A 27,455-nucleotide genomic window follows, 5' to 3' on the forward strand; every position below is an offset into this window, starting at 1 on the left:
ACAGATCAGGTGGGTCCTGATGTGAACAGTGCTACTGCCACTAGGAGATGAAGCATTCAGCCCCTCACTAGGCCATGGTAACCAACACAATGAGCCACCCCATGACTGTGAAATAATTCTAACAACTACAGCTCCAGAGACTCCTGGGCAAGTTCCTAAATTGCAGTAGCCAGAGACAGGATAGCTGTGCCTCCTCCTACCTACCTGCACACTCTAACTAAAAGTCAGACATATCTATCCTTGTACCAAGTGATTGAGGACCAATATAAACAAGATACAATTTCCTGAGTTCTGCTCATAGAGCTCAGCCAGCCAGAACCTTATTTCTTTTTCCCTCCACATGGCTTTGCTTCATTCCTAATTCTTGATTTGAACTCTAAGTGTTGCACTATTGTACTTAGAGCACATCTTTTGATCTTGGCCTCATGGACTTAATGACAATCACTCTCCGAGAACTCTGACAAAACAAAACAAAACAAAACAAAACAAAACAAAACACCACTGTGTTTCTTTTTCACTCTGTCCAACTCAAGTAGGACAAGTCATCATTATTTTAGCTCTTGTACTTAAGTCTGAAATCATTGACAGAGATGTCTTCCAGGTAAGGTATTTTATACTATAAGGGAAGGTCAAAGCCCTGATAAGTCAAAATATTCAAGTCAGAAATGATGGCTCTAAAAGAGAAACAGGAAAACAAATGTCACTCCATCACCCCAAGTCTGACTTCAACTTTTCTAGATAATCTGTGTTTCTGGGTAAAGTGGGACCAAAAGAAATGGAGGGAAGGGGATACATTTATTTTGCTTTGTTTGTGAGGAAATGGGCCTATTTCCATAGATGAAACAACATGAATGGAAAATAACTGGGAGAGGGTTCTAGTAAAGTGAAATAGTAAAAGGAAAATTTTGTGGCACACTAAACCTAATTGTTTAAATTCATTTTAAAGTTTGGTGGCAAATAATGTTGGTTTTATTTTATTGATAGATCTAAAACATCCATTTATCATGCCAAAGGTTTAATAGTAAAGGAGGTCTACTACCAGAATAAGACCAATATCTCTGAACAACCAGTATATTGACAAAAGAGTGCCTAAATGTAATCAAACTCAGCTCCTAGGAAGGGGAGATGGTTGTAATCTTTCAAATATAAATCTCTAATTAATTACTCAAGGTATTCTGCAATTGTCACTAGGCCAACAAAACCAAAGCAAGGAATGAAGGAAAATCTGGGCCTTTTGAGTCAAACAGGTGGATATATAGTCATGAAAATAACGCATTGACCAGGAAGATGACAGCAGAAAATTGACCATACTCAGCTCACCTCTGTTACTAAACCATGTGCTGAAGGTCGTCTGCTGACTTAAGATAGCAGGGTAGGTATCCCAGATATAGCCAAATAATGATCCTCTACTAGGAAGACATACTGAAATCACTAGGGAAGCTTTTTTTCAAATTAACCTTTCCCTCCCTCAGCTTAGAACTGATTCAATTGTTACAAGAACTTCAAGTGAAGGATATAAAGAAAGTTCAGATATAATGGAAAGCTACCCATCAGCAACTATGTCCTTAAAAGTACTCTGAACAGCCAATATTTTGACAATATTCTGAGAAGCCAAGAATCTTGGTTAAATGTAAACAACCATGATAAATTGGACACTGCACCAAAATATGCAGACTACTTAACCCTCATCTGCCTCAATCAACAGCATGCAAGGGAGAGACCAATATGCCAAGTGACTATCTCACAGCTTACTTGTAGGAATAACTCACTTTGACAAGGATGGGCAAAGTGTTTTATTCTCATTTCACTAAACCCTAATTCCTAATTCTTTTAGGAATTTTTCATTTTAACGTAAGACCGCATGGTTCCTAATATATGTACCACAAGGTAACTTTGAGTCTTTGGATCTAAATGCTGTGAGTGAGCTGGGATAGTGTTCTCTGCTTCTCTAACCTCACTGGCATGACAACAGAGGGCAGGGGTGCAGTCAGGCTTTATAACTGAACTGCTGACAAGGCCTCTCCCAAAAAGAAATTGGGCCATAAAAAAACAATGAGAAAAAAATCAAACACTTGGAGGTGAAATAGCATGCTACTAAACAATGATTGGGTTACTAAATAGATCAAAGAAGTAATAAAAAGCATCCTGGCAATAATCCAAAACCTATGGGACATAGTGAAAGCAGTCTTGAGAAGGAAATTCATAAGCTCTACAGGACTACCTCAAAGAAACAAGAAAAAATTTTAATATATTATTTAACTATACAACGTAAAGAATTAGAAAGAGAGCAACAAGAAAAGCCCAAAGTAAGCAGAAGGAAGGAAATAAAGATCAGAGCGAAAATAAATGAAATAGAGACCAAAATAACAATACAAAAGATCAATAAAACCAAGAGCTAGTTCTTTGAAAGGATAAACAAGATTGATGAACCTCTAGCCAGGCTCACCAAGAAACAAAGAGAGATAACCCAAATAAATAAAATCAGAAATGAAAGGGGTGAAGTAACAACAGACCCCACAGAAATACAAGGGATTTAAAAAAAAATGCTACTAACAACTCTACTCCCACAATCTGGACAACCTAGAATAAACGGACATATTCTTAGAAAAATACAAACTTCCAAAGCTCAATCAGGAAGAATCAAAAATCTGAATAGACCAATAACTACTGATGAAATTGAAGCAGTAATCAAAAATCTTCCAGCAAACAAAAGCCCTGGTCCAGATGGCTTTACAGGGGAGTTCTACCAAACATTCAAAGAAGAACTAAAACCGATCCTCCTCAGACTATTCCAAAAAATTCAAGAGGAAGGCACACTACCAAGCTCTTTCTATGAAGCCAGCATTACCTAATTCCAAAACCAGATAAAGACACCACAAAGAAAGAGAACTACAGGCCAATATCCCTGATGAACATAGATGCTAAAATCCTCAACAAAATTTTAGCAAATCGGATCCAGCATTGCATTAGAAAGATCATACACCATGACCAAGTGGGGTTTATTCCGGGGATGCAAGGCTGGTACAATATCCACAAATCAATAAATGTGATACATCATATAAACAAATTGAGACAAAAATCACATAATAATATCAATTGATGCAGAAAAAGCATTTGACAAAATCCAACACCCTTTCTTGATAAAAACTCTCAGCAAAGTGGGAATAGAAGGATCATACCTCAACATAATAAAAGCCTTATATAACAAACCTACAACTAACATACTCAATGGCTAAAAGCTAAAACCATTTCCCCTACGAACAGGAAAAAGACAGGATGCCTACTTTCACCACTCCTGTTTGACAAAATACTGGAAGTGCTAGCCATAGCAATCAGACAAGAAGAAGAAATAAAAGGCATCCAAATTGGAAAAGTAGAAGTAAAACTGTCATTATTCAGAGACTAGAGGCCTGGTGCACAAATTCGTGCACAGGTGGGGTCCCTCGGCCTGGCTGGTGATCAGGGCCAATGGCCGCCGGCAGCCAGGAGGAGGGACCACAGGAAGTTGGCCAGCTGGCCCGATCAGGGCTGATCTGGACAGCCGGCTGGGGCGAGGGACTGCGGGAGATTGGACAGCCATGGGATGTTGGCCATGGGAGTACACTGTCCACCAGGGGGCAGCTCCTGCATTGAGCATCTGCTCCCTGGTGGTCAGTGCACATCGTCGTGACCAGTCGACTGGTCATGCGGTCGTTTGGTCACTTAGACTTTAAATATATAGATTAAATGATATTGTACATAGAAAACCCTAAAGATCCCATCAAAAAACTATCAGACTTAATAAATGAATTTGGTAATGTAGCAGGATACAAAATTAACACCCAGAAATCTATAGCTTTTTTATACACCAATAATGAACTCACAGAAAGAGAGACTAAAAAAACAATCCCATTTATATTGCAACAAAAATATTAAGATACCTAGGAATAAACTTAACTAAGGAGGTAAAAGACTTGTACTCAGAAAACTATAGGGCATTGAAAACAGAGATAGAGGAAGACATAAACAAATGGAAGAACATACCATGTTCATGGGTTGGTAGAATCAACATCATTAAAATGTCCATACTACCCAAAGCAATTTATAGATAACAATAAAAAGTGAATAAATAAAAAAAATTGAGCCATAGTCAAACATGGAGGTTTTGAACTCTGCTTAAGGTAAAAGGAAACTAAGTCATATTAGAGGCAACTAACTCTTCAGTTATTTTGCCTTTTATCCTATACTCATCAGGAAATTTAAAGATCTCTAAAACATTGTTTTTCAAACTGTAGGGTATACTAACAATGGTCTTGAAATTAAGATAGTGGGTTGTAGACATTAAAAGAAAAAAAAAACAGATAGGGTAGGATAGGATAAGATGGGATAGAATGTGATAGGATAGAATAAAAATATCGGTAGGCATCACACATAGGAAGAATAATTATTGTCTTATGAAATGAAATTTTTGTTTCAATTTCATATAGCTGTGTGAGTATACTAAGCCATGATTTAAATGGATTTCTTTCTGTGGGTTATTATGAAAATGTGTTCAAAAACCACTGCCATAAAGGATACCTATATTGCATAAATAGCATTTCTCAACAATAATTCTATTGGCTTAGGAAACTGGTCAAGTCCCCTTTCTAAGTAATCAGCCTACCTATGGTAGAACTTAAAGTCACCTCTTCCCCCTATCCACTACATTCCAATAGTGCTTTTCAGTCACTATAACAACCACACACTTTCTAATGCTACCTGGGAGATGACATAACCCTCTATAAAGAAAATGAATCTGCAGATATAAGGTCACCAACTCAATTCATAGCTAATGAGAAGCAAGTGGTTCCAAGTATCCTTTGTATCCAGAGCTTGACCTGCAATAGAAATTGCTTTCTAGGCCCTTATGTCTGGTTTATATACTTCTCTTCTTTGTTAACTTATTCTGCAAATTAAGTTTTCTGTTCTGAGAACCCATTAATCTGATAATAAATTCATTAGAAAAATGAAAAGAACACAACATACATTGCTATTAATGGAGTTTCAGGCATGTCACACCCCACACAATGTACTAAAAATTGACTCATCTTTACTTGAGTGTCTCCACACAAATATTTGTGCTTTTCAATAAATAGCATTTCAGGAGTGAGGTTTTTCCTTAAAGCTTCAAAGATAATTATAAAGCTACTGTTTCAAGGCTTTTCACCATTAGGAATTTTCACTATCAATTTATATTGACTGATTATTTACTGTTTGGAGGATCCTGTATTCTACAGATAAAATTGAATAAAGAAAAACCACAGCTTCTCATCTAAAGAACTTATAATATTTTTAACTGATATTTCTTACTTCCTGTGATTCACTTTGTGTGATAGTGACAAACAGTTCATAATGCTTCATCTGCCATCCTTACCCACAAAACCAAGCAGCAGTATAATACATAAATTTTTAAAAATGAAGTTAAAATCAGGTGGTAGCTTCCTATTGAAAGAGAGTATTTACACTTGCACTTGAGTGGGGGAATTTTTCTTATTCAGAGAATAATGAAGTCTTTACCCTATAGATTTTTAAAACTTAGATATCTTTTCCAAGTTTGAAATAATAAACATTTTAAAGACATAAACAGAAATAGTCTGAATAATCCAGAAATTACAACATTTCACTTAAATTCTTCACAAACTCCCATTTCTGACTAGCATGGGATCAAATCATGTGGAACCAAGAATTAAGGTGACCAAAAACTAAAAATTACAAATACTCACCTATTTTCCTTCCAGAACTCCAGAGGAAGTGAAGTAGCTAACCTCTCACTTCCCCTAATGAGCACCAACTAACAATTAGAATGGATAAGCAATCCTTAAAGGAGTGTTTTTAAGACAGAAAATGACACAGGTTGCTAAAGGCTTACCTTCAAACATTTCATTGGATAAAATGTAAAGAATAAAAACATGAACATAAAGGAAGAGAAAAGTGGAAATGGAGAATATCATATAGTAGGTTTAAATGAACAAAGAAATCTGAGAGAAAGGCCCATTAATTTTTTAAATGAAAAAAAAAAAAAAAAAAAAGATTGCTCAAATGAGTAAAGGAAGGCCACCTTGTAAAAGACCTGGGGCATGGGGCATGGGGATTAGTAGGGGGAAATCCAGGTAGGTTATACATTGTAAGTGTGCAGTAAAGATTATCCAAAGGAGGAAAGGAAATCCATTAGATATTGGGTAAGATAAATTTCGGGAAAGCATGAGACTTGGTTGGAAAGTCTGTAAGGAGGACATTCTGATAAGAGGGAAGTGTGCGGAAGGCCACCTACCCTGTTTATCGGAATTCCAACTGAGGGGAGTGCCGAAGGCAGTGCCCCTAATTATTCCTTGACCTTTCCAAACAAGTCTGTGCACAAGCAGACCCCTGGGTATTTACTGGAATCCTTATGCTTAATCTTTTCGGTGTCCTTGCTTAAAGGACATTACAAACACATGTGTCCTCCCAATATTACTTACCCTGCTGATTGTATCTAAAAGATAAACTTTATCTCAAATTGCTGTTACAGTAAAAGCTAACAAGGCAGGCAATTGAGGTTGTCTGGTTACTTTAGCCAGGCAGTCCCTTAACCCTCTCTTTTATAGCAAACGTTGTATCTGAGTATTCCATTCATCCGTAGCTCAGGATCTGCTGGTCAGCCCCAGCAATCTATAACAGTAAAAACATAATATGCTAATTAGACCGGACGACCTTCCAGATGAAGCCGGGGCTCTGAGGGAAGCCCGGGTCCTGGGTGCCAGAAGGAAGCCAGGTACCGGCAAGTTTTTTAATTGTTGTTTTGTTTGTTTGTTTGTCTTTTGTATACCAAGGGAACACCAATTAGCAATAAGAAGGAAAATTTAAAGTTTAGCTTTACTAAACTAGCAATTAAAAAATATGTATGTAAACATACACACGTACACACACACACACACACACACACACACATATACTAGGAAGACTTTAAGGAGATTCCCAAGCATTAAATATACTTTGAAGCACACAAATTAGGAGGCTGTCGATTCAAAGTAGTGACAAAGACAACAGTCATTCTAAAATTAATAAGCTAGATGTAGATGAATCACTAGCATCAAACTGGAGTTGATTAAGAATAAAACTGTGCCACAAATATCTAATTAAACTGTCCTTAAAAGTGGCCATTTTCAGAGTACTGAAATTACATTGGCAATGTGACCCAATCACAAAAAAAAAAAAGAAAAAGGTTTAGAAGCAGCTTGGTAACCAAAGACAAATAAGGGAGTATTTAGTACAAAAGAATAAGATTTCTGCAAAACTTAAGCCCCACTTGGTTAATTACATCTGGGCTTCTTGTAGGGTTAAATAAGCATCTGTAATTGCAGTAACCAGAATACACAATATATCTTTCTCATAAAATTTTATAGCAAAAATTGTGCATAGAAATTTTAAGTAAACATGGAATTAAGAATATATACTTCCACAGCATGGAGTTGTCTTAGATATAGGAAGCAAAGTGTGAAGTGCAGATATGGAAAAGACAAGTTAACATTTTTATTAACTTTGACTATGGAATTCAAAGTGTCATCTGCACATCCTTTAGATTTCACTACCCTCTTCAGATAGTAAAATACCAAACCACAGCATCAAGGAATCCTAAAGAGCTTGATGACTACCCATATACTAAATATTAATAAACAGATTTTAAGATAATTAATAATTGCCCAAGGTTAAAACATAAATATCAGAACATAATTTATAAGATGTTCAAATTAGAACCAAAGTTACCATGAGTTCCCCTGTAGGCATGTGTTGAGTATTAAAAATCACTAGTAATAAAGAATATAAGACTAGGTACTCAAATATCACTTTGAAACATGGTCCCCAAAAAAGAACCTTAAAAGAATTATAGTACACTCTCTGAAAGCATGTCAACATATTGTGGCTATAAAGATATCCAAAATGCTGGGCATCAACAGAAGTGCATTGGATCCAGTCTTTAGGATCTCCAACATTTAATAGCTGGATATGAGAGAATATGCTGGCAAATAATATATCAGGGGAATAACAAGGGACTTAGGAACAAAATCAGGAGAGCATGATGCCATGGAAGATAAGGGCAAACAACATTTCAAAAAGGAAGAAGTTGTCAGCAAGATAAAAAATGCTCAATGAGATCTCAATAAGAGTTAGTTTGGTAAATTGACAAAGCCTCAAAAGCACAGGGAGTACATTGATGAATGCACTGGTGAAGAAATGAAAATATAGAATAAACATGTATTTGCAGAAATCTGAGTGTAGACTGGAAAAAGAGAGAGGACAGCAGCTAGTAGCATTTTCTAACTTTTATAAATGACTAAAAGTCACTATGAAGCTGACTCATTCAAGACTCTTCAATCATCCTTCATACGTATTTGATCATTATGCAGTGTAGGTTATAGCTACACACTCAAATATATCATCTTATATTCACCTTTCAATGACTTACCAACAATGATAGGGTAAAATCCTTAGTACAGGATTCATGGCCTCTTTTGGTCTGAACAGCATTAGCGATCTAACTTTACTTCTTACTTCCACCCTAAGATGCAGCTATACTGAATCAGTCACCATGGCTGAATGAGCCAAGCTTTCTCATTCATCTGGGCCTTCTTGCATACTGCTACTTTTTTATAGACTGTTCTTCCCCAATACAATTATCTTCCCTACCTCCCCTTCATCTATCAACTCCTATTCATCTTTCAAATCTCCATTCAAGTATTATCTTTATGAATTATTTCTTGCTTTCCAAAGTAGAGTTCATGTTCCCATCATAACATTTTAGGCCTCTCTTAAAATATTAAAACTTATAGAATTCTTTTTGAGTTTGAGAATCCACCTGTCCATTGGTCTCTTGAGAGCAGACACCCTATATTTTCATTTGTATATCTCTATGCTTCACATGTAGCTAGCACTCATAAATGTCTTTTAAGTGAATGAAAGGATGGATTTGTTACTAAAAGCATGGTCCAAACCCAAAGTATAACTAGCTTTAGGTTAGGTAATAAGTGGGATACACATAAATGGCTACTAAGGGAAACTTAGTGATTTGTGAGACACAGGTGAATTTATTACCTTGAAAATTTTATGTACTTCAAAATTAAGATGAATCACATTCTAGTGTAAAGTATAGTTAACTGAACTACCTTTCAATTTGGTGACTCTCCTCACTACCCTCATCTTGTCCAAATTTAAAACAAAAATAACCTTAAAAATGAACTGCATACCTAAAATATCCAAAGCACTAAGGAGGATGTAAACTTATAAATGATATATCCCCTGCTCCAGTTCATATTATGGTGGGGGATTTTGGTTTAATTAGAGACTTTCCAAAAGTCTAAAGATGATTATACCTCTTTAAAAAAATAAGATAAACTTATAGTTACCTAGCTCTGTAAACCAAGGGAAAAAACAATTATCTTAAAAGATGCCTTATGGGATCATTGGTTCACATGATAAAACAAGGAGACTATGGACACGAGTCTGGTTAGAGGTAATAGATCATTCTAATTGTTCTGATGAACCTTCTTCAAGAAAAAAGGTCAGCTCCATTTTTGTTTTTAAAAACCCAGTGTCTGTAATAGTGCAACTAATGACAACCTTGCTGTTATTCTCACTTAAGAGGAAACCCTATAATAAGAGCTTCCCAAAATGTCAAATACTTGTCTCATAACAGGGCTTCTTTGTTCACTTATGTCTCTTTTGATATGCACAGATAATAAAAGTTCATGTAAAACTAAAGGTAATATAGAGTAGAAGCCAACACTAATTCTGTATAAATATGTCTGATTAATAAGAGTGCCATTGTTATGGTTATTTCGTAATGTCAGCATTGTTACAAGAACAGAGGACAGAAGTACTCTTACTCTCACTGCTTTTGTTCATCCTCTGTCACCCAACCAGTTTTCAAATTTTTGTTCAATTGGGGAAACGAGGGATAGATTTTTGTCCATGAATTATTTCTTTTTCATTAGTTCATCTCAAGAAAGTTGTGAAACTAGCTTTAAATTTGGGGGTGGGGGGGGGGGTGGGAAATTAAGGGTTTTATTCTGAAATTAAACCTCATTCTTTAAATAAAAATAAATACAAACTCCAAGCTTAATTTCTAGCTCCCTTTTCCACATGCACGACTACTATATTACCCTGGTGCTCATGAACACCTGAAAGATAAAATTTAGCATCACAGCACTAGGACCTGGTTAGAAGCCTAACATGTAAAAACTATGGCTCAGTACAACAAATCATAAGCCAGGTTGTATGTGGGGTTCAGTTCTAAAACTTAGAACCCCACCCTGGAGTAATAAGAAAATTCAGAAATGAGTATGCAGTCTCCTATTGGAAAGGAAATAGAAAACACGTAATAGATAACAACATATATTCAGGGCTAACAGACAGGCTGATAGATTTTGAAAACAATTCTAAAGCTGCTAGATAAGTTTATACTGTCATTACTTTGCTTTTCCCTTTAAACTAGAGGCCCAGTGCACGAAATTCTGCACGGGTAGGGTCCCTAGACTTGGCCGGTGATCAGGGACCATCGAGGACTTCTTGCCCCCTGCTGCTGGTTGCCAGCCTTGCGTCTCCGGCTGCCAGCTGCAGGCCAGGGCCTTCCTTTGTTCTGCACCACCACCTGGTGGTCACCACACATGATAGCGAGCAGTTGAACTGGTCAGTCATACTCCTGAGGGGTCAATTTGCATGTTAGCCTTTTATTATACAGGACTAGAGGCCTGGTGCACGAATTTGTGCATCAGTGGGGTCCTTTAGCCTGGCCTGCAGGATTGGGCCGAAACCAGCTCTCCAACATCCCTCGAGGGGTCCCAGATTGCGAGAGGATGCAGGCCAGACTGAGGGACCCCCCGCGCCTCGTGCATGATCAGGGCTGGGGAGGGATGCGGGAGGTTGGCCAGTTGGGGAGGGACCATGGGAGGACTCCAGGGCATGTCTGGTCCATCTCACTAAGTCCCGGTCAGCCGGACCCCAGCAGCAAGCTAACCTACCAGTAGGAGCATCTTTCCCCTGGTGGTCAGTGCACATCATAGCGACTGGTCGACCAGTTGACTGCCCCCTGGTAGTCAGTGCATGTCATAGCGAGTGGTTAAACGGCCTTAGCATATCATTAGCATATTACGCTTTGGTTGGTTGAATGGACGACCAGATGACTGGACACTTAGCCTATTAGGCTTTTATTATATAAGACTACAGGTCCGGGGCAAGAAACTTGTGCATGGGGGTGGGGGGAGGGGGGCCCTCAGTCTGGCCTTCACCTTCTCCAATCTGGGACCCCTCAGGGAATGTCCGACTGCGGGTTTGTGCCCACACTTTTAACAGATGACAGCTCCATTGCTGTTTCTTTCTTTTCATGCTTAAACCCATTGGAATTAGTAGGTATTCAAAGTGTGTATACATTTTGGGGGACACCCTGTATATCTCTAATCAGCGGTGAAAGGAACCAACAGCGGATTTGGAACCCTCAGACAGGGAATCTCGCTCACTCCCGCATGTCTCCCAACTCCACTTTCCACCTTCATGGGCAGCAGGTGAATCAGTTTTCTCTCATTAACTTGGAAAAGCACATCCTGTCACCCACTGCCCGGCAGGAGTGAGCTAGGCCCCAAGCGAGCGAGGCTCAGTCAGGGCAGCCTTCACTCACAGGTGCTGGCACCTAAAGTACACATTCCTCATCTGCAGTTGCCCCGACTATCCCACCATTTCACTGAGAGGACGGAATTCCTGGGTTCTTGATCTTGAACGCTGACCAAAGGCACCTCAGCGAGGGCTGCCCACGCCCAGCAGGTATGTCTGTCTGCACCTGCTCCTGCCTCAGCACCTGCATTAGCCCCAGGGAGGTGATCTCCTCGCTGCACTGGCCTCAGCGGGAACAGGGCATCACCACTCCGCCCTCTCACTGTCATCTCACAGGTGCCCACCCTCAGCACCCAGAACACCCAGACACTCTCCAAAGGACGTGAGTGTGCCAGAGGGGATGTGTGCATGTCCCATCGGGGACTTAGGCATGCTGGGGTTGATGGAAGTGTGGCAGAGGGGCAGGGGAGAACTTGCGCCTGCCTTAGTCAGGGACTGCTGCAGGCGCTCGAGGGTGACAGCATGCTGGGGGACATTCGCACGCCAGGGGGAGAGGAGAGGATGTGCACACCGAAGGCCTGTGGCTTCGCAGATCCGCAAACCCCCGTGGCGCGGCCAGGAGGGCGTCAATCTGGCCTGCCAAGGTGGCTGTCCCGGCAATCACACACCTTTTGGGCCAGGAGGCGGAACTTGTACAGCCACTCCTAGGCGCTGATGGCCTGCAGGCGCTACTTCAGCTCAGCCCACAGGCTCCCCTTGTTGCTCTCACAGCCGCCACCACCGCCATGTTGGGAGTACAGGCCGCCCTCTGCCGGCCCACCTCCCCTGCACAGAGGCTCTCTGCATGCGCTACTCACAGGCCTGGAGTGGCCTGGGCAGGGCAGGACTCTGGCATGCGCTGCTCACCTGCCCAGAGTGACCAGGGTGGGGCGGAAGCCAGGCATCCCGCCCCGCCCTGACCACTCCTGCCTCCTTGCGCTGCGCACAGGCCCAGAGTGGCCAGGGCCGGGCAGAAGCCAGGTGTCCTGCCCCACCCCACCCAGCCACTCTGCGCCTGCACGCGCTGCCCACCGGCCCGAAGCAGCCAGGGCAGAGCGGGGCGGGATGCCTGCCCCCAGCCACTCGGCACCTGTGCACATGCATGCTGCCCACAGGCCCGCCATCTTTGTCGGGTTAATTTGGATACTCACTCCTGATTGGCTGGTGAGCGTAGCGGAGGGATGGTCAATTTACATGTTTCTCTTTTATTATATAGGATTCTTATCTCCCAGACCCTGGCCTCCTGCCTTGGGGCAGCAATATAATATGAAAACTTAACAATAGATCTTAAATGTAGCTGATGTTTTTATATCCTTCACAACATACTCTTTAGATTGCACCCAAGAAGGAGATTATTAAAGAGTAACAGGAGACCAGTTACCAGACCATTTTAATTGAACAAAAAACAGCACTGTGCTTTCTTGCTGACAAATCAAACATTTGTACAAACATTAAAATCAATTTCATAAATAAAGGGCTATTAGCAACTGGGGTGGGGAAGAAATTCTCTTTCTCACAAGCCCCTTCAACATTTCAGGTTAGTTGAGCAGGGGAGGAAACTCTAATGAGAAAAGAGGACTCGCTGACCCACAGTCTCCTGTGAAATGGTATGTCAGTCAGAGGCAAGGACACATTTTTGCAATCATTTCGGCCTATTTTTTGTAATAATTAGTAAGAATTCCATTTTGCTAGGGCTAGCATCGCTCACAGCTCTCTCTCTCTTTCTCTTTTTAAATTTAGGCTTTTTTTTTCCTTTCCATAAAGTAAATTTACATATTTTCAGTCTCTCAATACCTTCTATGTTTTATTTATGAATACAGCCCTTCTTGATGGTAACTTTAATGTGAAAGAGGTAGTAATTAATGTCCCAATCTGTTAGGTTAATCCCTTTCCACACTCTCCACAGAGAAGTTTAAGGTAAGTAACAGTTTACAGTCAATAGTAGGTTTAATTATGCTTAATGAGAGTTAGTTTCTCTGTTTACTAACTGCATTGAGGTGTGTGGGTCCTAGATGAGCTTTCCCTTGGCCTCATTCTGATTTGTTAATAGGGCCACTGTGGGCCATATACTTAGTGCTTAAACCTATAAAGCTGCTCCTAGGGAACAAAGCAAGTAAGGCACCTGTTTCAGCTGAGACACCATTAAGTAAGTGCAGCCTTCACACAACTATATCTTTCTTTGGGAAGAGAGCTATTATTTTATAATGCTTTCCAAACAGATCCATTTGAGAAGCTAATTGTTGCCTAAATTTCAGAGCTTTGGTAAGTCTACATATAAAAAGCTATCTCAAACTAAGTACAATCATCAATAGTGGTTTGTATAAAATTAGAGTATCAAACACTCCTAAGACTTTCCATATTAATCCTTTAATGTTATCATTTCAAGTGTTAAGATCTAAAACTACTTTTACAAGTCACTGTTTTTTTTTAACTAAAAATGTCTTTTGTCTTAAAATTGTATTTAAACTTATTATAGTATAATAGAAGCCCAGTGCACAATTTCATGCACAGGTGAGGTCCAGCCACCTGGCCCCAATCAGGGTGGGGGGGTCTGATTGGGGAAGGGGCTCGCAGGGGGGAGGGGCCGAGGTCGTTTTGGTCATTCTGGTCATTCTGGTCCTTGTGCCGTTCAGTCTCTTGGCTTTTATATATATAGATAGGGGAAAACTTCTGTTTCCTTACTAAGCTATAAAAATAAGCACCAAAACAAATACCCAGACTTTAAGGAAACCATGTTGACCCAAAGGAAATTTAGTACACACAATTTTTAAAGGATCCTTTTTTTGCCATGTTTGTGTTGTAGATAAATTCTTAGTATAACTGATGATATAGTTCCTCTAAGTCTGAGGCCAGTTTTCAAAAAACATTTATTGAGAACCTGGTCTGAACTAATCACAAAAATGAAGAAGGCATATTCCTTCCCCTAATGAAGCTTATCCTCTGGGAAAGGAGATGTGCATAGGTAAAAACTATGACACAATGGGTTAAGTGTTATACTCATGTGCATAAATGTGAAGGAGGCACTAAGAAAGATGTGTTGATTCTGTAGTAGAGGATAAATTAGGCCCCCTTCTCTGGACATAGCATTTTTCTGGGTTACAGGAAGGCCACAAAACGCTGAATGAGCATTGAGAACAGGCACAAAGCATAGCAAGCCATGGTTTGTTAAGGCAGCTAGTAGTGCAGTGTAGGCAGAAAGAATTGTGAGCTTAGGGAAAGGAGATGAGATGGAAGAGAAATTTTCAAGTTAGGTGCTCAGAAAGTAGATTGGGACAAAATTTTTTAAAATTTTAATGTCAGTCCTGGCCGGGTAGCTCGTTAGAGTGTCGTCCTGATATGCCAAGGATGCAAGTCTGATCTCCAATCAGGGAACATAACAAGAAACATCTAATGCATTTGTAAGTGGATGTTAACAACAAATTGATGTTTCTCTTTTTCACCCTTTCTCTCTCTCTCTCTCTCTCTCAAAAATAAAATAAAATAAAAATTACTAAATTAAAAAAAATTCTGTCATCCTGTATTAGCTATTAACAAATATTAGATATAGGAAAAGGCGAAAAAAATATCTCTTTACCAAACAAAATGAGACCAGTATAAATCTTGAAAATTAAAATGAACTTTTCTGAGCCTACTGATCTCTGAAAACTGTTTTCATATTTTAAAATCCCCATAATGTATTTACAAATCCTTATATTTAGTTCAAAGAATTGTTTTTTTGTAATAGGAAAATAAGATTCCTAAAATGTTACCCACCTAAAAGATTGGATGATTGCATATTAAGAGAAGCTAGTGGGAAGAGGAGCTGGTAGATCCATATCTCAGGGCATTCTGGGAAATATAAACATGATTCAATGTTCTTTAAATAGAAAGTGTTTACGATTAGTTTCAGGAACATTTTTGCCTTTTGAAAATCCTACCTTTAGTCAGTATATCCTGACTGCTTATAGAAAAAAAAAAAGTAGCGGCAAACATTTCCTTAAAAACCACAATCTAATGGGTCTAAAAGAAAAAGAGTGCAACCCAAACTATCAAAAAGACCCACACATCTGAAAGTCTTTCTGCACTTAAATAAACTGAGCTTTCTGCTATGTCCTTCAAATCACTATAAACTTATAGTCTCCCCTACCATGCTACTCTGAACCACCCTGACGACTTCCAAATTACTGTCAGACACTGGGCATTCATAGACACCAACTTCTGAATTCCTGCGCAAGGAAAAGAGAAAGACTAGATTCAAATGGTAATAAAGTTTCTATCACCATGATAAACATATTTAAAAGTCGGTCTCTTGCCAAAACTGGTTTGGCTCAGTGGATAGAGTGTTGGCCTGCGGACTCAAGGGTCCCGGGTTCGATTCCGGTCAAGGGCATGTACCTGGGTTGCGGGCACATCCCCAGTGGGAGATGTGCAGGAGGCAGCTGATCGATGCTTCTCTCTCATTGATGTTTCTAACTCTATCTCTCTCCCTTCCTCTCTGTAAAAAATCAATAAAATATATTTAAAAATAAATAAATAAATAAATAAAAGTCGGTCTCATCCTGATAACAAGAGTTATATAAAATAAGTATAACCTTTGTGTAAGTCACAGGTTATTATACTGAAACTTTTTTTTCTATAGGTAGTATAACAGACTTAATGTGCTGCTAGAAATATGCATAAATACATTTCAATATAGCATGCATATGCAAGCCAGCTATTTATTATATTCCAATGTACACATTTTTATATTTACATTTCAGCACTTATTCTTGAAAGTTAAATGGAAAATACTCAAACTTTTTTCATCATACAAATTCTAAATGAAATAAAATGTCCTTTAAAAACTGTAATTAATGGCTGCTGTGTCAAACAGTGAACCAAAGGGTCAAACCTTATAATTCACAGTTTGAGAGGTCATAGCTCAAATTATAACTTTAAAAAACTGATTATCTGTGAGTAATTTGACAAATCCATCTAATACATGCTGAATGAATATAAAATCTTTTTGAGAGTAAAAAGAATGTATGTCCAAGTGGACAGCTGATGGAGAAAATGGCCTTTTTATTGAACAAGGCTAAGTCCAGCATAATGACTTGGTATGCCTTTGAATGAGCATGCAAGGCAGGAAGGCCAAACAGGACACACATCCAAAGAGAGCATAATAAACAATCTGATCAGAACACAAGAATATTCTACACACATGTCCGAAGAGAAGAAGAAATAAATATACATTTCCATCACCTGTTCCTCCATCACTATTCCTACAACCCAATTCACAGAACTATCAATAAACAATATTTAAAATAAATATTTTTTTGTAATTAAAAAATGTTAGAATTCAAGGAAGAACTAAAACCTACCCTCCTCAGACTACTACAAAAAATTCAAGAGGAAGGAACACTTCCAAGCTCATTCTATGAAGCCAGCATCACCCTAATACCAAAACCAGGTAAAGACAACACAATGAAAGAGAATTACAGGCCAATATCCCTCATGAACATAGATGCCAAAATCCTCAACAAAATCTTAGCAAATCGGATCCAGCAGTACATCAGAAAGATCATACACCATGACCAAGTAGGATTTATCCCAGGGATGCAAGGATGGTACAATATACGCAAATCAATAAACGTGATACATCCCATAAACAAATTGAAAGAAAAAAACCACATGGTCATATCAATTGATGCAGAAAAAGCATTCGACAAAATCCAACACCCATTTTTGATAAAAACTCTCAGCATGGTGGGAGTAGAAGGATCATACCTCAACATAATAAAAGCCATATATGACAGGCCCACAGCCAACATCATACTCAATGGACAAAAACTAACACCATTTCCCCTAAGAACAGGAACGAGACAAGGATGCCCACTCTCACCACTCCTGTTCAACATAGTCCTGGAAGTATTAGCCATTGCAATTAGACAAGAAGAAGAAATAAAAGGCATCCAAATTGGAAAAGAGGAAGTAAAACTGTCCTTATTTGCAGACGACATGATATTATACATACAAAACCCTGGAGACTCCGTCAAAAAACTACTAGACTTAATACATAAATTTGGCAAAGTAGCAGGATACAAAATTAATGCCAAGAAATCTGAGGCATTTCTATACACCAATAGTGAACTTGCAGAAAGAGAGATTAGAAAAACAATCCCATTTACCATCGCACCAAAAAAATTAAGCTACCTAGGAATAAACTTAACTAAAGAGGTAAAAGACCTCTACTCAGAAAACTACAGGACATTGAAAAAAGAGATAGAGGAAGACATAAACAGATGGAAGAACATACCGTGTTCATGGATTGGTAGAATCAACATCATTAAAATGTCCATACTACCCAAAGCAATCTATAAATTCAACGCACTTCCCATTAAAATACCAATGGCATACTTCACAGATCTAGAACGAACTCTCCAAAAATTCATCTGGAATAAAAAAAGACCCCGAATAGCTGCAGCAATCCTGAGAAAGAACAAAGTAGGTGGGATCTCAATACCAGATATCAAGCTGTATTACAAAGCCACTGTTCTCAAAACTGCCTGGTACTGGCACAAGAACAGACATATAGATCAATGGAATAGAATAGAGACCCCAGAAATCGGCCCGAACCAATATGCTCAATTAATATTTGACAAAGGAGGCAAGAACATACAATGGAGCCAAGATAGTCTCTTCAATAAATGGTGCTGGGAAAATTGGACAGATATATGCAAGAAAATGAAACTAGACCACCAACTTACACCATACACAAGAATAAACTCAAAATGGATAAAGGACTTAAATGTACGACAGGAAACCATAAAAATTCTAGAAGAATCCAAGGGCAACAAAATCTCAGACATATGCCGAAGCAATTTCTTCACTGATACAGCTCCTAGAGCAGTTGAAACTAAAGAGAAAATGAACAAATGGGACTACATCAAAATAAAAAGCTTCTGCACAACAAAAGAAACCATCAACAAAACAACAAGAAAACCCACTGCGTGGGAAAACATATTTGCCAACGTCATATCTGATAAGGGCCTAATCTCCAAAATTTATAGGGAACTCATACAACTTAACAAAAAGAAGATAAACAATCCAATCAAAAAATGGGCAAAGGATCTAAATAGACACCTTTCAAAAGAGGACATTCAGAAAGCCAAGAGACATATGAAAACATGCTCAAAGTTGCTAATCATCCCAGAGATGCAAATCAAAACAACAATGAGGTACCATCTCACACCTGTCAGAATGGCTTTCATCAACAAATCAACAAACAACAAGTGCTGGAGAGGATGTGGAGAAAAAGGAACACTTGTGCACTGCTGGTGGGAATGCAGACTGGTGCAGCCACTGTGGAGAACAGTATGGAGTTTCCTCAAAAAATTGGAAATGGAACTCCCATTTGACCCTGTGATCCCACTTCTAGGAATATATCCCAAGAAACCAGAAACACCAATCAGAAAGGATATATGCACCCCTATGTTCATAGCAGCACAATTCACCATAGCTAAGATCTGGAAACAGCCTAAGTGCCCATCAGTAGATGAATGGATTAGAAAACTGTGGTACATCTACACGATGGAATACTATGCTGCTATAAAAAAGAAGGAACTCTTACCATTTGCAACAGCATGTATGGAACTGGAGAGCATTATGCTAAGTGAAACATGCCAGTCAATGAAGGAAAAATACCACATGATCTCACTCATTCATGGATAATAAAGACCATTATAAACTTTTGAACAATAATAGATACAGAGGCAGAGCTGCCTCAAACTGATTGTCAAAGGGCAGTGGGAAGGCCAGGGAGGGGTGGGGGACAGGAGGGAGGGGAGCAAGAGATCAACCGAAGGACTTGTATGCATCCATATAAGCATAACTAATGGACATAAGACACTGGGGGGTAAGGGAGGGCAGGGGTTTGTCAAGGGCGGGGGGGAAAAAAAAAACAAAAAACATGTACCTTGGTTGCAGGTTCGATCCCCGACCCTGGTCAGGGTGCATGCAGAAAGCAACCAATCGATGTCTCTCTCTCACATTGATGTTTCTCTCTGTCTCTTCCCCTTCCTTCCACTCTCTTTTGAACAATAATAGATACAGAGGCAGAGCTGCTTCACACAGTTTGTCAAACTGCAGCGGGAAGGCCGGGGAGGGTTGGGGGGCAGGAGGGAGGGGGTTAAGAGATCAACTGAAGGGCTTGTATGCATGCATATGAGCATAACCAATGGACATAAGACACTGGGGGGTAGGGGAAGCCGGGGTATTGTCAAGGGCGGGGGGGAAAAAAAGGACACATATGTAATACCCTTTGTAATGCTTTAAGCAATAAAAAAAAAAATGTTAGAAATTAGTCCTCTGATTTTTCAATTTGAGATTTGAAAATACATATTGATATGTATTAAGCCGAAGTTTACAACACTTTTCTTTATTACTCACCTTGAAAACAAATATTGCCCCACCTATCATCCCAAGGCCACTTGTACCTTAAAATATAATTTGAATTAATTTGGCCTGACTGCATTTTTTAATCTAGAAGTGATCTACTATTAATAAGGCAGGCTACTGAAGCTATTTCTCCCATTGCAGACCAAATTCCCTAACTGTGCCAAAATTGAGAAGTCCAGCAAAATTTAATTTTTTAATTTAATTATATAACCATGTGTGTAATATTTATGTGTTTATTATATTTTCCTATTAGACTGTAAACTCCACAAGGTTAAAGACTATGTACTTTTATGTTCAACAGTTACATCTAACACCTCGGAAGTTCCTGGCACAGAGCAGAAATTCAATAAATACTTGCTGTATGATAGAAAGATGGATTAAGCGATGCAAGGTGGGAGACCTATGTTTAGCTTAATATCCTCTAGTATTATTTGTGTGATTATGGGGGGGGGGGAGTTTTTTTAATGTACACTCTAGGCAGTTTACGTACCCAGTAATTCACTGATCCATCCACTTAACCTAGAAACTGAGAAGATTTGAAACACATTTAAAACTAAAATAGATGAAAAATGAAAAAGATGGAAATTAGAGTGGGAAACAAGATGTTTATATATGTATACATGTAAAGACAAATCATAGGAAAGAAAGGAAGTTTGCTTTCTTAGTTTCTTTGGGTTAATTTTATTATAACCATTATTATAATGCTTTTATTATAACAAAATACTAAGAATATTTATTACTTTCTCATATGGCAATGCACTACAGCCGCTATATAACCAGATTCCTTATATCATGAGCCAAAGAGTCTATTGGAGGACACAAATATTCAATGATAATAAAATGTAATAAATAAATAATAGTAATAACATAGGTTTTTGTGAGAGAATAAAGCAGGATTCTTCTCTTAACCAGAAAAAATGCTCACATGGTAATTGCTGTACTTTGATGCTACTACGTCCAATTCCAAGAGACTTTTCTGGTACATGTAGACACTGTTGGGTTTTGATGTACAGAGAAATATTACTAGTAAAAGGGAGATCTGAACATGTAAGTCACTCTACCATAAGAAAACACATTTGAAAAATGGCCTTTTTCTTATAAGTGAAAGCCTAACTCTGGTTCCACTTAGTCCGGTAATATGTTTCTGTCATTCCATTGGACGAGCCCACACGTACTGGGCTCTTCATAGGTCCTGGGCTCCACCATCTGGCCCTTTATTTACTTAATTCTTTTTTAATACTGACAAGTGTATTAGTAACACTTCCATGATCACTGGTAAATATAGAGCAACTGCACAACCAAGATTTTCCCTAATTCTGAAAGTCACTAATTAGCTGTGGGTAGGGGTTGGGGAGTATTACAAAGATATGTTGAGTGGTACTACAATAAGTAGTCTAATTCCCAAGAAGAAAGCATGTTAATCTGCTTACCACTTCATTAGAGAAATAAAAAAACATCTTGTCATCACTAAAGGATATAAAGAGAGATCTGAATATTGGAGGAAACAGTAGATAGGGAGGAAGAATAAATGCAGCATTCAGGCAAGAAACACAAATCCCCTACATATGGTAGACAATGTTCATGGTTTCTCTTGATATCTTTTGATTGCTCTATTCATCAGTATGTTTCATGAGCATACTTTACTCAATTAATAAACACAAGCTTCCAAAGAAAACAAATAAGGTAAATAAATCCTATTTAAATGAACTGATAGTTCTTCTGATACTTAAGATATACATTAGGCAACTTTGAAAGCTAGTAAGGTCTCATTCACTTGAGCTCCATAATAAAATACAGTAGGCTTAAAGGAGAGAACACAGTTTCCAAAGGTGCTAAAAAGTCATTTAGAGAGAAGATATTATCTAATTTAAGTACTGAAACTGGGAATTATGGTATCATAAGTCCATTAAAGAACTTTTTTTAATAATATTTGTGGGGGGTTTTTTAAGAGAGAGTCTAAAACTTTAATTTTCCATGAGATTTAGATTCCTCAAAGAACATCAACTGATAGTTATATGTGTTAATTCAAGCATCAAGTATAAATTATTATAACTCAACTTCCTGAAACTAACAATTCTGAGTAAAGTCAAGTCCATTGTCCTCATTTCTAAAATCAAAAAATGTAATATGAAGCAAAAACCTTTTCGAGATTATTTTTTGTTTCAGTCTATCTTCTTTATTTATAGACATCTTGGGAAAAGGATGATATTCAATTATAGTACTTATCCCAAATAACTAGAATCTCAGCTAAAAACTTATAAAGTTGTGGACTGTGAGATAAATATTAGTATTTCCATAATTAAATTTTTAACTAATAAATAAAAGTTAATTGGTTCACATGCAAAAATAAATTGATGAAAGGCCAAAAAATAGAATAAACAGGGAAAAGGGGATTAGGGGATGCACTTTGTTTAATATCTAATTTGAGACCTGTCAAAGAAGTGGGGCATATCTTATTACTGGTATATGAAAAATGAAAGAATGAATGTTTTTGCATACAAATAAATGCAAGTATAGAAACATAATAGAAGCTTTGTGTTACAATGCAACTTAAACTCCTCTGGGCAGTGATCAGCTAAGAAGGAACAGAGACAGATACAATGCAATGATTAACTAGCTGATGAATCTATTATTCATGACAGGTATGTAAGCAGTCAGGGCAGCTATGCTGGTGGCTTCTCCTCATCAAGCAGCTTTGCCAGGACAGACTGGAGGCTTGGAACCAGGCATGACACAAAAACAATAAAGCCTATTGCCAGCTAAGGGAAGAGTCAGCACAATCCAACTCCAGTTTTTAATAGTACTAGAAATCTCTCTTGAATAATGTTTCCCCTTGTGATCGGCATATACTGTATTTACAGAATGTTGCCAGCACTTACCTCTATTTATCTTACTATGCATAGTAGCATACCTGAAACAACTACTTGGAAATTGTCAGTATATACAGGAAAAAAGTGACTTTATCATTAGTTGGCAAAAATGTCTGTTGATGGGCATAACCATCATGTCATTACACGAACAGATGGTCAAAGTGAGTTCATTTTACTGACAGTATATTATGTGGGTCTTTTTATCCCTGAACAACCAAACCAAACAAAAGTACAACACAGAAGAGGCCGTCATACCTTCCTGCGTTTGGTTGGCAGCTTAATCTTTGATATATGAAAATAAAAAAACAACATGGACTGTAATCCTGCATACTACCATTTCCACATAACATTTAATAGAATATTTAAGTATTCATATTAAAAAGTCATCCTAGTATTTGTGAAGATAAAAAAAAAATACATGGGGTTTTTAAAAATCTTTCAACTACATGATCTACAGTTAAAGGAGAAACATAAAAGTCATATTTCTTATACTTCAGTGTTCTGTTTTGTTTTTAATTTAAACAACAGTTTATAGGGGGGAAGCAAGTTACAATTCTTTATTGTTATTCAGGTATTTTAATAAAATGTTAGAAAAAGAGATATTTTAAAAAAGCAATCCCCTTGTTAAAATCAATTTCTCTTTGAAAGGCTATGCTCTCTCTGTGTATATATTATTTTACTGAATAATTTTAAAATATAACAGGTGAAATATTCATAAACAAATGAATTAATAGTCTAGCAGGTATCCAATCACCAATTACTACATTTTACACCATGAAATCTCTTGAAATACACACACACACACACACACACACACACACACTCACACACAGCTTCATCTCTAGAACTAACGCAAATAGAAAATATTACCTTGATTCTGTGAAATAAAAAAAAAAATATTATGGGGCCCTAGCTGGTTTGGCTCAGTGGATAGAGCATTGGCCTGTGGACTGAAGGATCCTGGGTTTGGTTCCAGTCAAGGGCACATGCCCTGGTTGCAGGCTCAATCCCCACTAGGGGGTGTGCAGGAGGCAGCCGATCAATGATTCTCTCTCATCGTTTATGTTTCTCTGTCTCTCTCCTTCTCCCTTCCTCTCTAAAATCAATAAAAATATTATTTAAAAAAATATTATGGGGTCAAGGAGAGAGAATGTAAGAATACATTTCTATCTATAACAGCTAATAGTAAAAGCAACAGCTGAAAATTATATTGCTAAAATGCATCTACACATGTGGTTATGAAAACTTAGGCTAAAGAAAAATTCTAGTTACCCACTTTCAAAAAGAGCTGATGAAGTTTAAGATACATCTTTAGTACTTCTGTACCTTAAAATATTGCTGAGTATTAATTTTTCATCAAGTTGTCATTTTCTCTGACATTTGATTTTATTAATCAAGGCATTTATCATTAATTTGTTGAAAATATCGTAATTAAGCCAAATAAACTAAAACCCTTAAAAGGTTAAAATTAGAAAGCAGGTGAATTAGAACTTTGACATTACCCTGTTGACATACAAGAGCTGTTTGAAAGTATGGGAGTCAAGTTTTTGCAGTTAGTTTGATGCCTCAATCTTGGGGCTGGGTACTTTTTTTAAATGTTATAAAGATTTGATTTAAAGCTCCCTGACAGTTTTGACATTCAGGTGAAAGTACTGCTGCTGCATTTGGAACAATTTGCATATCCCACTGCTAAATAGAATGTTTGAGGTGTGCACTGGTGTAAAGAAATGAAAAACAAGTTATCACACATGTTTAAGTGTATGTATTCACAAAACTGATGGTTGGAGCATACCACCCCATCCCTCCAATGTAATCTGTGATTTACTCTTCTATAATAAATTACCCTACCATGTTATTCTCATTGGAAGATCTAACCATGAATGTAAGAAGCAAAGTAATTATAGCCCCCTCTTGTCTAAGAAACCTTCTTTAATCCCTATGAGCTCTTTATACACAATGTAGGGACACAAGTCGATTGTAAACTTCTTGCCTGCAATTCTGGACTTGGTAGCCATGAAATCTCATCTGAACAGTTTTGCTGTTCCCAACAAATGCATTTTTATGTTTTCAGAGTTAGTTATAAAGCTCTTTCTGATGAGGAATAGGTACTGAGTTATTAGTTTTGAGTCAATATGTCTATTTAAGAAAAAGGAAAGGTATAGAATTAGAAGAGTTCCAAACTGATTTTAATAAGGGGAGGGGCCATAATACATTCCCATATTGAAGGAAGAAAGGATACAACACCACCTAATTAGGCTGACATTCTCAGATGACACAAGCTTTCTTCTTTTTTTGACTTATATTTTCAGATTATTCTTTAAGCAGACATAGAAAAGGATATATAATGCATTAAAGGGCAATAAAGGAAAGACTTGAGTTTATAAACCCAAACACTTAAATATTATAAAACTTTTCAAGAAGATAAAACCCATTCAAGGAAATCTCATTGACTATTACCTTTAGCCTTCAAGGTCTCAAAAGGCAAGTCTTACCACTTCTTTTGTGTGACTGTAAAAAGAAAAACTTAGAATTAGAAGTCTGCTAAGGAAACAATTTAGATTTTCATAATATCTTTATTACTAGTTATAAAAAGTAGATAGCTGAGTTTGTATATGTCAATTAATATTTATAGTTTTTATAAAATAGGCTAACATGTTCATTTGTGTATGTGCAGAACAAGTACAACAAGTACTCAGTAAAATGTGGCACAAATATATAATACAAACCACTATATATACACGGTTTATATGGAGAATAGGTTACTTATTATAGTATTACTAAAAGATTTCTTACTCTACACAAATAAAGGCTTTTACATTTATATTTCTACTAGAGGCCGGTGCACAAAAATTCGTGCACTCGGGAGGTGGGGGGTGGGTCTCTAAGCCCAGCCTGCATGCTCTCACAATCTGGGACCCCTCAGATACGGTCCAGTCCCATTGCAGCATGGCTCTGGTTCCCCGGGGCCTGCGGGCCAGTGGGGAGGGACCAAGAGGCCAGTCTGATCGCAGCATGACTCCAGTTCCCAGGAGCCTGTAGATGGGGGGAGGGACCAAGAGGCCAGTCCTACGGCAGCATGGCTCTGGTTCCCCTGAGCCTGCAGGCAGGGGGAGGGACCCAGAGGCCAGTCTGATGGCAGCATAGCTCCTTTCCCACAGCTCCCTCCAGTGGCCGCACCAAGGGCGGCTGGGGCCCACAGCTCCCTCCCGCCACCATGCTGCTGCGGCCAGGACTCAGGACTCACTCCCGCCATCACGCGGCTGGGACCCAGGACTGACTTCTGCTGCACCAGCCAGGACCCTAGCCTGGTGTTCGGTTGTCCATCCAGACGTTTAGGTCATGACGGACCCTGGCTCTTTATATATTAGGATAATTTTTAAAAAACGAGTTCCAAATAGTCTTTACCCCATTTATTTTTTTATTCTTAATTATCAGAGAGTTTGCAAAGACTCTCTGATCTACTATACACAATATACTGGTAATCACTGGTGAGTTAGAAAATATACAAATAGGAAAGACCCAGGCCCTATCCTCAAAATAGTGAGTGAAGTCAGAGAGATGTGCATAAAAAAGACAATCCAGAAAGGATAAAAAGTAAGTGGGTGGAAAGAAATAGGAAGCAGAGGGTAACATGTTCAAAATAGCTGGAACTGGTCTATAGCAGCTAATGCATGGACATGATAACATGGTGTCATGTTTCCTGTCCTAGCAAGTAAGGGTAATCATAAGATCCTACCCAGGTTTGGAGGGAGGGATGTCAAATAAATGGATTGTATAGAATCAAAGCTGGGACTGGGAGCAGTTAAGCAGGCAGGATGTTGAGGTGCCTCTGAAGCCAATTCAGTGAATTTGAACTTGAAAAAAGTTAACTAGAAGCAATTCTCCTATTAAAAATTCAGTTTGATATTATATGTCTTTGGAATGTGATCCAAATTTGCTATGAAATCTCAGTTATGACCTTCAGGTCATATTTACTAATAATCTCCACAGAGACTCAGCCATTTAAAGTCTCAAAAGCAGTTTTGCTAATGGAAATGCATATATATATATATATATATACACACATACATATCATATATATATATATATATATATATATATATATATATATCTCCCAATCCTATAAAACAGTGCATCTATACTGAAAGACCTACTAAAATTTTTTAAAAAGTAAAGAATTTTGGGAGAACCAAGATGGCGGCGTAGGGAGCGGACCTGTGTGTGCTGCTCTCTCACAGCATCATTGAAACTATCAACTATGAAGTAAACAACCGCCACTCAGAACCATGGGGAAGTTGGCCCAGTGGGAGATCTACAACTGGAGGAAAAGAAAGAAGCGCAGTGAGACTGAGTGGGAGCTACGGAGGCACCAAAACCAGAGGTACGCAGTCACACGCCACGCGGGCTGCAAATGGATTCTCGGTTTTTTACGAACCCTCGAATCCTCTGGGCTTGCTCGGGGCGGGTCTCTGAGGCCCCAGATCCCACAGGGAGAGGCGGCCACGGCCTTGCAGTGGTCGGAGAGCGAGGGAA

The 27,455-nt window shown here is 38.4% G+C and overlaps 1 protein-coding gene across 3 annotated transcripts in view; it reads right to left on the reverse strand.

The window, feature by feature from the left end:
- ZBTB20 (zinc finger and BTB domain containing 20) overlaps window positions 1–27,455 on the reverse strand; it is an 862,593-nt gene that overhangs the window by 671,304 nt on the left and 163,834 nt on the right. For all 3 annotated transcript variants that reach the window (XR_011470308.1, XM_070406230.1, XM_070406231.1), the window contains one exon: window positions 25,380–25,430. The gene's annotated coding sequence lies outside the window, so the exon portion shown is untranslated. The remainder of the gene's footprint in view (window positions 1–25,379; window positions 25,431–27,455) is intronic.

Source organism: Myotis yumanensis, unplaced genomic scaffold (assembly GCF_028538775.1).
Source record: "Myotis yumanensis isolate MYYU_CA2020_CCGP unplaced genomic scaffold, mMyoYum1.0.hap1 SCAF_2, whole genome shotgun sequence".
NCBI classification, from domain to species: Eukaryota; Metazoa; Chordata; class Mammalia; order Chiroptera; family Vespertilionidae; genus Myotis; species Myotis yumanensis.